General features: G+C 42.4%; 1 protein-coding gene across 2 annotated transcripts in view; it reads right to left on the bottom strand.

The window, feature by feature from the left end:
* Positions 1 to 14,833, bottom strand: part of PHEX (phosphate regulating endopeptidase X-linked) — a 223,280-nt gene that overhangs the window by 183,610 nt on the left and 24,837 nt on the right. The window lies entirely within an intron of this gene.

The raw sequence follows: 14,833 nt of genomic DNA, 5'->3' as shown, positions 1-14,833 counted from the left end.
CACGAGTTTTTAGGGTGCCTAAGTTTCATCATACCAATGGTCTCAGCTTAATCATACATTTCCACTTCCCTGGTCTTCCATCTGGGGGAAAATACTTGGTTGGCATTCAACTTCCTTTAAGCTAACAAGTTGACAAAGGACGACCAATTCTACTCATTCAACTCACTTCTCCTGCTGAGACAAGGCCTTTATTGAGGGCTCTGGAACTGGGAAAGAGAATTCTCCACAAAGGACAAGACTCCTGAAGACCTGGTAAGTCAAGAGCTCAAAACAGTCGCATGCAGCTCAGGCCAGTCATTTGAAGTTTCTGCAATATTTAGGACCTTTCACCTAATATCATTTTCAAAAATTTCATATGCACAAAGTTTTAGGCCTATGAGCAAATACCTACCAAGAACCTCAGTGCTGAGCTGATGCCATGTGAATGAGATGGCTCAAGAGCACTGGAACTCTGTCAAAACATGCTCCTTTGTGTTCTTTCTCCCAACCCTGCAATCCGTCTATGTGTCTAGCTACTTGCTAAGAGAGCAAAGCTGTCTGCCTGATTTGCTTAAAAGCAAACAGTAACTGCATTCTCAATCTTCATGTTACATGCCATCCATGTGAATTCTCAATCTCATGATTGATTACGCCAACATTTCTCCCTTAGAAATCAGGGGGAGTATCCTCTTAATTCTAGTTAAAGAAAAAAATAGGAAAAGTCAAAACTTTGAAAGGTCAAATCCACACTTAAGGAAAGGTATGCCCTTCCACACCTAGGTAACAACCAGAATGCTCTTTAGAAACGTATGTATTTTTAAACCTATCATATCATGGCCTGGTTTCCCGTTTGGTGGTACTTAAAAACCCTTAGGATGGTCCATAGTTGAATGTCGCCTCTAATCTTACTATTTTTAGTCCCTGTTGATTTTCCAGGCTACAGACTTCAATTTGGCTTCCAGGCTCCTCAGTTTATTGACCGTACTGAGAAATTTCATTTTTCTAACCCACACTGCATGGGCATTCAGCTCTTATGCAGGTGGACCTGGAGAGTCTAAATCGACTTGCAAAGCCCATTGTTACTCTAGTTAAAAAATAAAATTCAAGTTGACGAAGTCATGGTCTGTGGATCCCATAACCCTCATGTTTGCACACGAGCAGTGCGACACTCTACCTGGCAGTTCCTCCGCCCACAGCCAGTCAAGCATGGGATTACCTGAGTCTTTCTGACACACTGAAAAGACAGTAAGAACTGATATTTCTCATTCTTCGGGGAAACTCCCATCTAAACATAGGGAGAGAAGCTGTCAGAATCCTTTTCTCCGTTCTTTTTTTATGATCATCTTATAAATTATAATTGTTGGCTGGTGTCAGCTTAAGAAGAAGAGGCAGGGATTACTTGAGGGGCACTAAAACCCTCTAAACTCATCCATCTAAATCAGGGCTTACCAAACAACATAAAAATACTCCCCATTTAATACAAAAGACCTCTTTGCCCATAATGAAATCAATTCAGACATTACAAAAGTCTAATAGAAGGTAACTCTTTTATTATGTTCACTTGTAAGTGAATTTATGAGGAGTACACTTAGCAGGGTTGTACTTCAAGATAATTTAAAATAAATTTTAACATTACTCTTTGACAGCACAGAATTACAATGCATCTGCCAATATGATATTTTAACTCATAAAAATAGCTTTCCTATTTAGATCATTTGTACCTTAGCAGATAATTCAATGTAAGGCCTGTGTGAATTTAAAGTCACTAAAATCCATCTTCAGTTTTTTTCCCATAGTAAAAACCCTAATTATATATTTTGTCCTACCTATTTCTACCATCTTAACATTAGAAGGAAAAGGCTATGTATGGTTATATAACCCCTCCAGGGGTCCTTCCCGAGCAGTCCTGAGACATCCAAGGACCCAGTGGTGACAGCATTCATTTATTAAGCACCAGCTCTGTGCTAGGTGTATTGTATACAACCTCAATTAATCTCCCACCAACCCTCAGAAGCATGTAACACTGATCCCATTCTGCTTGTAACAAGACCCTAAGAACCTGTCCAAGGAAACTCAGGCAGGAAAGGTTAGAGCTTTGATCTGGGCTTAGGTCTCTAACTCCTGCTCACTCAACCATCAGGTGCCCAGTAAAACTCCACACGTTGCTTTTGTGTGTGAGAACAAGGCTTCCAAGCGTGTAATCCAGAGGCAGCAATGCCCTCATAGAATGAACAGATCTCTTGACCTTGACCAGAAGAAAGGCCTTCCCTGGTTACATCAAGACGTGTTTTTGCAGTGGTGGACTGACTCTGGGCTGAGCCATCTACCCACTTTGCCCTGTGACCACATCTGTGAGCAAGGAGACACACTCCTGAGGTACCAACCCAGGGGTGGGAGGCCTGGTGAGGTTAGGGCAGGACAAAATTAGCTGGTCCCTAAGGTGTGACTTCATATTATGCCCTAGTCTAAACCAGTAGTGTCCAAACTTGAACCTGCATCAGAATCACTGGAAGGGCTTATTAAAACACCAAGTGCTGGGTCTTCCTCCAGACTAATATAGCCTAGGTCTGGGGTATGGCCCAAAAATTTGCATTTCTAACAAATTTTCAAGTTATGCCCATGTTACAGGTTGAGGGAACACACTTTAAAAAGCAATAGCGCTTACCAGCCCTCCTTTACTCACCCCAACTTTACTGAGGTATAGTTGACAATTATCACCAGTCCTTCTTAATGTCTGTGATCCCAGAAAGCATCACCAGCCCACAGGCCCTCCTCCTCCATTCCCCATCCCACCCAAAGTCACTGCTGATTCCCTCACTCCACAACTCCATCTTAATTAAGCGTCAACATTCTTCAAGGACAGTACTACTCTGTTTTGTTCCAGAGACACTCTCCTCGTATTGGCCCATTTAGGTCCAACTTAGTTTCTCAGTTCTGCAAAGTCCAGCTGTAAAAGTTCCTTTCTAAAAGGTGAAATGCAACAGGGGTTTGAGGTGAGGGTTGATTCACTGGTTCAAGAGAAAAAAAAAAAACAAACAAACTACACGATGCCAGGAAAACTTCCAAAGTGAAAAAAATACAGGACATCTATTTTTAACTCTCACTTATACCACACCCTACGGCAAAAAAGAGTGGGATAAATACCGCGTCCCTTAAATCCCGAAAAATCTGAGCCCCAGACTTCACAACTCCTCCCTCATCTGTGAAAGTGGCATCAAAAGCACTGTAAACATAGCTTTCAAAAGCCACTTCCCAACCAAGCCCTGTCTTCACTCCCACCTTCCATGAGGAGGTAAGAGTAGCAGAGGCTCTATTCCTGGCCATTCAAACTACAGTGTGTGGTCAAGAAAAACCATCCTCCTTAGATGGCATTTCTAACAGTGAGGGATTAGGAACCGGGCTCTCTTCCCCGCTCTGTCCCAAAGAAGGGAAGCAACAACACCTTGGGCACAAGACAAAGGGGCAGAAGGGCTGGCAGGAAGACAGAAAACTTCCACGCCCACCAGCTGCTGCCGCGTGGCTTCTGCAGCAGATTCTGCCGGGGGACTGGAGGTGCTTGGCAAAGTACATTTCCAAGTTCAAAGAAACCAGGGGCTACAGAGAAGAGACAAGGACCCTTCACGCTGACCTGAGGAGAACACAGAGAAAATAATCCCCAATGATGCTTGGAGTTTTCTGTAACAAGGAAGACATCTCTACCTTCACCTGGATCCCAAGCTAGACAAGAGGACAGCATGATGGGGCCTTCTGAACTGGTCTCCATACATCCACTCCTTCCTCCAGTATCATTCTCCACATGCAGCCAGTGTGCTCTGGCAAAACCCATCACACCCCTCAACATGACATTTACAAATGGCTCCCCGGGCCCGATGACAGAGGGGAAAATCTTTACACAGGCTAAGAGGCCCACATGCTCTGGCCCCTCCTTTCTCTCCAGTCCTGTCTTTTGTCCCTTTTTCCCTTCCAGCTCTGAGCTCAATCACACTGGGCTTCTTGGGTTTCCTCAAAGGCACCAGCTGGACAAAGCCTCTGCTCATGCAGCTCTTTCCGCCTGGGTTAAAATTGGAGACATTTGAAATGTTAGACCCATAATCTGTGGGGGACAAATTATATGGCTGGATTGGTTTGGGCAAGTCACATAATTTCCCTGACCTTCGCTTCCTCGGATGTAGGGCAAAGACAGAAATAAACAATGATGGCCAACAGCACCAAATTAGAGTGAGGAACCAAAGAGAAAACAAATGATAGGCTAACAGAATAAAATTAGTAACAAGAACAGTTTGGGCCTTGGGGAAGTGAACTTACGAATTCAGAATAGACAGCAGGTAGTAGAAGTGGTTCCATTTGGAACTTCATCTAAGTGACCACCATAGGAAGCAAACTTGAGAGCATACTGGCACACATCCGTGTGGGTTTCTCTCAGAAATATCAGTGCCCACACCCATCTAAACTACTGATGAAAATCAAATCCCCTTCTAGTTTTCTAAATTAAAAGGTCCATACATGTTTTCAAAATACCTCTCACTGTATAAATATGAACACCAGTAAGCCTTTCCAAACAAACATTTCTTATTTGTGACAAGCTATTCTCCAACCAGCATATAATTAATTTTCCTGTTATGGGCAGTGCCTTTTTACATGGAATGTTCCCTTGACACTTTAAAGCAAATAGTCCATCATTACTAATTCATTAAGCATTCACAGAGATGCTATTAATCACAATGAACTAATGTGGTATTAATGGGTAGGTTATTAATCTGCAATTACATGCAGATTTCCTAATAAATTCAAGTTGCCCAAGTTTTTTGAGGAGGAAGGCAAGGGAAAACAAAATGAACATATCTTTCAGAAAACAAACTAAGGGAAAGAAATTGCTCTTCTTGAATCATAAAACAGTACATACAAACACCCTGTATGTACAACAAATCTTTGTATTTACCCAATATAATGACATTTGTACTATATAGGTTTTCATCAAAATTATAGTATGAATGGAGGAAAAACAAAACCACCCATGCACTCTGGAGATGTACTGAATTTCTTCAGTCGCGTGCTGTGTCCTTAGACACAGTAAAGCCTGGCTACTCAACACGTGGTCCCTAGACCCGCAGTGTGGCCAACACCTGAGAACTTCTCAGAAATGCAAACTCTTGGGTCCCTTCTCAGACCTACGAAATCAGAATCTTCACTTTTTAAAAAAAAATTCCCAGGTGATTTATGTACACATTAAAGGCTGGGAAGAATAGTGTTAAAGTCCAGCTTTGTAGCTGCACACGAGAGGGGAAGAAGGAAGTGGTGTACATGAAGACCGAGGAGTGCAGACGAGGGAACAGCATGCCAATGTCACTGAGTATTGTTAATTGTTTTTAAACCTTTTTTAGTGTTTATTTTTGAGAGAGACAGAAGGAGAGAGTGAGAGACAGAGAGAGACACAGAGAGCATGGGGGAGAGGCAGAGAGGGAGGTAAATAGAATCGGAAGCAGACTCCAGGCTCTGAGCTGTCAGCACAGAGCCCGATGCGGGGCCCCAACCCCACAGACCACGAGATCATGACCTGAGCCGAAGTCAGGCACCTGACTGACTGAGCTACCCAGATGCTCCTCACCGAATATTGTTGAAAGTACATAAACAAGGTGGATGTGACAAGCAGTTGGGAAGCCTGGATTATCGGAAATATAATTTATATGCCATATTTCACCAGTTCTCAGAAGCACACTTTTTTCACATCTTAACATGTCTGAAATGGGAATCCATCTTACAACTGTCAGCTAAGCACAGTCATGATGTAGTTGCCATCGCCCGGCCGTGTGGGAACTTGATCTCGGAGCTCTTAGGGTAGGTATCTCAAACGAATTGGTTGCATGGCCAGTAAACTGCCACTTAAAAAGCCTTCAGAAAGATTTCCATATGATTCGGGCATGAAATAAAAACTGACTGCGTATCCCAATAGGCAATCTTGGAGGAAAACAGCTGAGACAATTGGGGAGCACTTTTTTCAGAAACGCTGAATCACTGCTGCTATTAATGGAAAGAAGACAATGTTTTGTGAGAAAACAAAGCACTGAGGACTTGAAATCAAAAGGACTGTGAAGAAGTTTTAGCACTACTCTAACCAGTCTCTTCTGCCTGCATTTTTCTTTTTAATTAACGCAAAAGACTAATATGATAAAAATTAATGTCTAAAAGAACTCTTTCAAGCAAGTAAAAATTTCAGGTGAAAAGGAGGCATTGTGTGATGGCTTAGTCTTTGTTGGCATGAAGCAATGATGCATCTTACAATTGAAAGTATTTTTATTTACTGAAATGTGATATTAATTTAGTTAAGGCTATGTAAGCCTCAGCAGTGTTTGTGTGCTGTCTTGCTAAATTTTAAGTCAAATAAATGTAAGAAAATTGCATATAACTATAGCATTACCACTACAGAATACCCAGAATTTTTTTTTCTATTTAAACACTTATTTATTTTGGGGAGAGAGCAAGAAGCAGGGAGGGGCAGAAAGAGAGGGGAGACAGGGGCTCCCCTCTGTCAGCACAGAGCCTGATGTGGGGCTCGAACTCATGAACAATGAGATCATGACTTGAGCCAAAATCAGGAGCCAGATGCTTAACCGATTGAGCCACCCCGGTGCCCCAGACCCAGCATTTTTCATCATGAAAAATAATAAAGATGTCCAGAAATTTAGGATTGTGTGGATTTAAATAAAAAAGGGCAATATAAAAAATTTTTCCAAAAGCATTTGAAGGACAAGTGAAGCCCTGAGCGAGTTGAGGCACTTTAATTCCTCAGTATTGGGTGTCACACGCACATGTCGGGTTTGGCCGAGCGCGCAGGCAGACACGAGGCCTCTGGCAAGACCAGTTCCATACACGTCCTGCCACACCGTGGGCCGTGCAGCCTTCAGACCTCAGCAGGAGCCACAATTGCCTGCTTTCCTCACCCAGCACTTCCCACAGGTTCCCCACCAGACATTTTTCATTCTGGCAATGACCTGCAGCTTGCAAACCCTAACTTCCTCTGCTCCACAGTTCAGAGGTTCCAGGCCGACACCAACATGTCTGACTTCAATTAAAATAAAGGAACTTCATGTCTTAATTTATTCGCACTGGTGTGTATCCAGACCAGTGAGTACATCAAGGGAAAAAAGAAATCCCTTGTCTTTTCTCACATCATCCTGGGACTTGGCCAAAAGGTTGGGAAATGTAAATTGAGAGAAATTAATAAATTAGGGCATTGCCTGGCATTCTTTAATGTCACCTAGCAAAGCATGCTGCCAGAGCAGTAGTTTTGAATGGGTCTCAGTTCAGAAAACTCACAGAACTTTCTCCAATGGACAGTGCCTACAGTTCTCGACACAGTTGGTCTGGTTATCACCCTTGAGAAGGTTCTCAAACTTGGCTCCATAATAAAATGACCTGGTGGAAGGGAGTAGTTAAAAATCCAGAAGGCCAGGGGCACCTGAGTGGCTCAGCCGATTGAGCGACTGACTCTTGATTTCAGCTCAGGTCATAATCTCACAGTTCATGAGTTCAAACCCCCATGTCGGGCTCTGTGCTGACAGCAAGGAGCCTGCTGTGGAGTCTCTCTCTCCCTCTCTCTTAAAATAAACAAACAAACTTAAAAAATCCAGAAGGCCAGGCTATACCCCAGACCAATTACATCAAAACCCCTAAGGATGGGACCCAGGGATCTGTTTTTAGGCCCCCTTGTGATCTTGGTGTGCAGCAATCAGTGAGAAGCACTTCTCTAGAGCAGCACTATCCACTACAGAAGCTGGTATTAAGCACTTGAAATGTGGCTGGTCTATGTGGAGATGTGTTTCAAGTATAGGAAGCATACCAAATTCCAAAGACTTAGGAACAAAAGAATGTCACATGACTTGTGAATAATTCTTTGGTTATGTGGGTTTAGACAGAATCATGTAATTTCACCTGTTTCCTTTTTCCTTTTTAAGGCAGCTGTTTAAAAATGTAAAATTGGGGGGCGCCTGGGTGGCGCAGTCGGTTAAGCGTCCGACTTCAGCCAGGTCACGATCTCGCAGTCCGTGAGTTCGAGCCCCGCGTCGGGCTCTGGGCTGATGGCTCGGAGCCTGGAGCCTGCTTCCGATTCTGTGTCTCCCTCTCTCTCTGCCCCTCCCCCGTTCATGCTCTGTCTCTCTCTGTCCCAAAAATAAATAAACGTTGAAAAAAAAAATTAAAAAAAAAAAAAAGAAAAATGTAAAATTGGGGCTGGGGGGCACGTGGATGGTTCAGTCGGTTAAGCATCCAACTTCGGCTCAGGTCATGATCTCACGGTTTGTGGGTTCGAAACCGCGCGTCAGGCTCTGTGCTGACAGCTCAGAGTCTAAAACCTGCTTCAGATTCTGTGTCTCATTCCCTCTGCCCCTCCCCACTCTGTCTCTGTCTGTCTCTCAAAAATAAATAAACATTTTTAAAAAATGTAAATTCGGGGCACCTGGGTGGCTCAGTTGGTTAAGCGCCTAACTCTTTATGTGGGGTCAGGTCATGATCTCATGGTTCATGAGATCAAACCCCGCATTGGGCTCTGCTTTGACAGTGTGGAGCCTGCTTGGGATGCTCCCTCTCCTCTCTCTCTGCCCCTCCCCTGCTTGCTCTCTCTCTTTCAAAAATAAATAACATTTAAAAATGTAAAATTACATGTGACTTGGATTTGTGATTCACATTACATTTCTTTTGGACAGTATTGACTTTATAGGTCACCAGCTATATATATATAACCTCTCCAAGCCTCAGCTTTCACAACTGTAAGATGGGACAATACCACCTTCTTAGTTTTTAAGCTGTTTATCAGGCACTAAGAGTCAAACCATCTGAATTCTAATCCCAGCTCCACTGCTTATCAGCTATGTGATATTGGGCTGGTTAATGGTACTGCTCAGTGCCTTTGTTTCCTCTTTTGCAAAACGCAGGTAAATCTCTCAGCTTACAGACCTGGTGGCAGTTCAGTTTAGAGAGTTCAACTAAGGGTATTATTAAACAAAGTCATCTCTATAAAGTGCCTGGCCTACTAGGCCCTTCTCAGTGTGAGATTCCTATGAATTTTTTTTTTTGAATGGTTAAAGGCTCACTTTATAGCCATGCGTAGAAATTGTGCCCATTAGTAGTATACTAGGAGAGAAATGGGGATTTTGCCACATCTTAAAGATGCTCAACCCATCCACACCATCAAGCTGCATTTGAAATATTCTCAGAATTGAAGGTGAGAGTACAGCTAAAGCCGTCTCATCAGGGAGACTGGAAATGAGAGGCTGAAATTTTCCACTCAGTATGGCCATGTATTTTTGTATGCAAGCAACTTTTTAATTTTTCTGGTGCCTAAGTTTTGCCACTGACCAATTAGGAGTCTAGTAAAGGTATGTGACCCATTTCTTTAACACATGGGTTTCAAGGCCCAGACTGAGTCATTTGCTTCTGCTGTGAAATCTGGATGACCCCTGGAAGTTCCTACACAATCCCATATTCTCAGCTCCATTCCCATTCCAGCTTGTGGCAACCAACAGCAAGCACACGTGGGAACTTGGAGAAGCTTCAGGAATCATTACCACCACAGCTCACGTGGGTATACCTCGGAACTGTTACCACCAAAACAGCTAGGATTTTTCTTCCCTTTCCAAACAGTCAGCGTCTTTCAGGAAGTAGCTTTTCAAAAATATGCAACCCTTCTGAACAACTGCCAAACAAAATACACTTACACCAACCATGCAAAACAGGGCCTGGGTGTGGGCAAGCTGAGAAGTGTCACTGTAGGTGTACAGAGGCCTTTCTCAGGATGCACATATCCTGTGTCATCAGTCAGGCCAAAGAACTTATACTTAGTCCAAAGAACCTAAATTTAGTCGACAATCTCCTCAAGTAAAATGTCTCTTTCTTCCTACAACATTCAAGCTAACTAGCAGGAAACTTCATAATGTGTAAATTCATATTTACACAACACAAATGCCCCTCATCTGCTTCCCCACTACTTTTTCCAGTCGGTATTTGCAGGCACAGCATTTCCAAGCTGTAGCTCCACTTCTCATGAACCTTAGCATTTCCTGCTGCAAGTCAAAAATCTCACAAATGAATTTCAACATGTTCATCGGCCCATCTCATTCCTGTCACCTCTCCCCAAGACATGTTCGTGCCTTCCTCCCAACCAAGCCCAGTTACATGGATCCTGTCTTTTCCTAGGAACTTCATTCACAGCACCTCCCAATCTCAAGTTCCCCTCTACATCTACCTTTCCCAGTTCGACCAAGAGTAAGCGTCTTCAAGATCAGCTAACAAGCAAGGTCTTTCAAACCATACGTATTGTGTACCTGGAATGAAGATTCTACTTTGTGTATTACTGTCTTCAATCATTTGCATTGCTTGTAAGTAGTTTTAACTACACCACACCAAAAGCTGTACCATCTCTAGCTGGGTGCCAACCTTTAACTCTCCGCTTTTGTAATAGGCACATGACAGCTCTTAATAATCTCATCTATAAAATATTTATTCCATGGCATAGGTAACTGCATAAAGCCCAAATTGTAATCACCTCAAGGTATGGCATTGACACAAATCTCTGGTTTCATCTAATATCCTTATAAACATATGAACTGTTGGTAATGTGCTCATTACCTGGGGATTCAAGACAGTAGACTGTTCAGAGATTTGGGTATGAATGGACCTATGGGGTTACATTAATAGCCAACTCTGCTTTAAACACCTAGAATTAGGATGCATCAAAAGGCTGAAGTTCAGTGAAACTCTACTTTCTCGAGGCCTGCCCAGCAACGTTTACGCAGACAGGGGTTCTTAATCATTTTTGTGCCATACATCTCCTGGGCAGACTCTTAAAACCTAAAGACCATTCACAAAATAATGTTTCTGAGTGCATAAGAAACACAGGTTTCCAACAGAAACCAGTTATTCTGCAACACGGTTAACAAAACATTTGATTTACTGTTTGACATCATAATATATGTGCTACTTCATTAACTCATTTAATAGTAAGATCTAGCATTGGGTCTAAGAACCACTATGACTGTGAAGTGGTGATGTGTGTAGATAATATTCCAAGATACTTCCAACATCTATATTAATACAGAAAAATAAAGATTTCCATTGTGAACAGTATCACACCCAATAACACACAGTTCATAATTAAAGAAAATGCTGAAGTTCCATTAGAGGTTAGTGAAAATAAAGCTGCATTTTTTCCCCTTCAAGTCCTTGGAAATCTTTTGACAGCCTTCTGTCATAAAGAATCCCCTAGGGAGAAGGCACCTTGGTGGCTCAGTCAGTTAAGCCTCTGACTTCCCAGCTCAGGTCACGATCTTGGAGTTTGTGGGTTCGACCGCTGTGTCACGCTCTGTGCAGACAGCTCAGAGCTTGGAGTCTGCTTCAGATTCTGTGTCTCCCTCTCTCTCTCTCTGCCCCTCTCACACTCACACTCTGTCTCTTTCTCTCTCTCAAAAATAAGCATACATTAAAAAAAAAAAAAAGAATCCCCTAAGGAGGGGGGGGAAGAAAAAAGAAAGGCAAAGTGGTGTAAACGACAAAAAGTGGCGTCTGAAGAGGATCTAGAACAGCCTAACATGACACTTTTCCTCATTTTCGCCCCTTTTCTCTTTCTTTTCCTGCAAGTGGGATTTACAGCTCCCATTTCCCCAATCAATGTGTTGACGAACCAGATAGATTATCGAGACCTTCCAGGTCTGAGGTCATGACCAAGGTGTGGCAATAAAAGCTGGGAACACACACAAATGTCCTAACCTATTGTTTCCACCTCCAGGCTTGCTTCTTTTAAGATCAACTGCGTTATTTACGGGCATGTTGAGACTTCCAGAAAAAATTACATCACACTATTTTACTTTAATGATGCTGGTAAAGTTTTCTTATGAAATTTATAATTTTTATTGGCTAGGAATCTAACATTTCTCAAGCACCTACTAAGTGCCAAGTGCTTTCAAAATGGTAATTTAATGCTCATGAAATTAACAACAGCAGATGTTATTTACTGAACTCTGGGTGGAAGACTGTTGATGCACTTCATTGAATTAATCCAACAGGATCACCAGATAAGAAACTAAGCCTCAGAGGAATGTGGTTTGCCAGCAGTCAGGGAGCCAGGAAGTGGCAGAATCCCAAATGCTTTCCAGAGCCCAACCGTAAATGACATCCCGGGAGTTTTCCTTTTCTTTACTGTAACTTACACAGAATCACACTACCAGGGAGTCTGGGAGCCTCAGGAAGGTCTCTAGCCTGCCTCAGGGTCCATTCCTCTGTCCTGCCTTCCTGATGCCTCTAACACGAATGAAGAGCAACTGACAATTACCCTTCCCCTCCACCAGGGGCAAGTTCTGTTTGGATCTCATGCCAGATCTTGTGGAACAACATGCTGCGCCTCAGGCACAGATGGAGGGGAAGAAACAAAACAAAGCCACCCCTCTCCACTGAGTCAGCCAGCCACTCACAGAGGGCACAGTCTTTCTCTCCACTCTTTAACAAGTATTAGTGAAGACCAACTACATGCTAGGCACTGTGCTGGGTCACAGTGAAGCCCAAAATGGCACCCTAGTTAAGAAAAACAAGCAAACAAGTACACAAAGAAGGTAATTCAAATGGTTCTTAGTACCACAAAGAACACTAACAGGGTAACAGGATAGAAAGGGACTGGAGATGAGAGTAGAGAACTATTTTTAGTAAAGGTGTTCTCTGACCTTTCTCTACTGCTTAACTCTACCACTGACAGAAACTGGAATTCATTCCCAGATAGCTCACCTTTCTAAGAGCCTATTCAGGGTTCTAGAACAGGACTGATAGAAACATTATCTGAGCCAGGTGCCTGACTGGCTCAGTGGGTTGAGTGTCTGACTCCTGATTTTGGCTCAGGTCATGATTCCAGGGTTGTGGGATCAATCCCTGTGTCAAGCTCTGGGCTGAGCATGGAGCCAGCTTGGGATTCTCTATCTCTCTCTCTCTCTCTCTCTCTCCCCCTCTGCCTCTCTCTCACTTGCACATGCTCTCTGAAATCAAAAAATAAAGAAACATTATCTGAGCCATATATATCACTGTTAATTTCCTTGTACATTTAAAAATAAGAAAAGTGAAACAAGTGAGGTCATTTAACAATATGTTTTAACCAAATCTTAAAATACTATCATTTCAATATGTAATTGAGGAAATAAATCATCAATTTCTTGGTGAGATATTTTACATGTTTCTTAAATGAAGTCTTTGAAATTTGGTGTGTATTTTATATTTATACCACATCTCAATTCCAGTTAGCCATACTTCAAGTACTCAAAAGCCACATGTGGCTAGTGGCTACCGTATTGAACAGTGCAGCTCTAGACTCTTGATTACAGTACCTGTTGAAACATTTTGTGATGTGTAGATTTTTAATTTCCATAAGGGTAGTCTTGGGGACCTTATTAATCTCTGCACTTCTGTATCCTCCTATGTTTAACACAATGGCTCTTGTTGGATAGGAATGAGGAAGTATAAATTCTCATTGCTACTGGCAAGGATCTTATGAGCAAACAGACTTAGAATCACGAGACGGGGTGCCTAGATGGCTCAGTTGACTGAGCATTTGAGTCTTGATTTTGGCTCAGGTCATGATCCCAGGGTCATGGGATCAAGAACTGCATTGGGCTCCATGCTGAGCCTGGAGCCTACTTACGATTATCTCTTTCTCACTCTGCCCCTCTCCCCTGCTCAAACTTTCTAAAATTTAAAAAAAAATTAAATTAAAAAAAGAAAGAATCATAAGACGGTGAAAATAAAAGTAGAGAGAAATAAAGAAACATGACCCTTAATGTCATGGTTCAGCTGCTGGATCAACCCTTACCTGAAATCCACATTATCACCAGACATTTTGGTTACATGAACCAGAAAATTTCTCTTTTTTTAAGCCAGTTGGAGTTGGGGGTTCTATTACTTGTGACTGAAGGCAAGTGGTGCCCAAAAAAAGTAAATGCCTAATCAATAGTCTTACGTTCACAGATTCATTAATACAGTCAAAATGTTGTGCATTTCAATACATTTGAAACGAGTGTATTTCCCTCAAATTAAAGAGCATAAAATTCAGGATGAATGTAATGAACCCAACTTATTTGTAATATTAATCACTATGACAGAAGAGCTACCTGAAGGCCAAAAGGGAAAAGATGAGATCTTAAAAATGAGTGCTTGGAGCAGAAAAGAGTCAAAAAGACAAGGACATGCACTGGGGGTAGAAAAGGACGCACAAGAAGAAAGCCTAAAATGCTGTCAGGACTACTGGAACACAAGCTTTTACACTTGATGGCCATTCTCATGGCCTCTGCACTTCCTTCAGCTATTTAGGAAAACATATTCTAGAGTTACATACGCATTTTTCAGAGAGGCTTCAGGAAGAAATGCATTTGTATATTCAAAGTGAATGTTTACTAGCAGGAAATTGCTGAACTTTTTAAATTTGACAACTTCTTTCTCCTTCCCCACGCTATACACACCCAAGTTCAAATGGTGTACTGAGATTAGGAAAAATGCTTTACTTTTCAAGTAAAGTCATTTCATTTCACATTCTGAATGTCTTCTGTACAGGCCCAAATCTTCATACAGCACCCCTCTGTGTGTGCGGGACTTATGACGACACAGGTATAATCTGGCAATTTGCTAATTCCTGTGTGGCTACATAAAAAAGAGCCACCATGGTCACAAAAATAGGAATCTTCTCTGAGTGGGAACCCCCCACCCTAAATCCCATCTATAGAGCAGGTTCACGGAGATTTACTGGGGCTGAGTTTCACTGGGAATAAGCAGCCCAGCAAAAGGGCTGGTTGCTTCCTAGCACTTCCCCACTGTATCCCCATGTTTTTTTCTA

The sequence above is a fragment of the Acinonyx jubatus genome, chromosome X, assembly GCF_027475565.1.
Source record: "Acinonyx jubatus isolate Ajub_Pintada_27869175 chromosome X, VMU_Ajub_asm_v1.0, whole genome shotgun sequence".
Classification (NCBI taxonomy): Eukaryota; Metazoa; Chordata; class Mammalia; order Carnivora; family Felidae; genus Acinonyx; species Acinonyx jubatus.
This window is presented reverse-complemented; position numbering and strand designations above follow the sequence as displayed.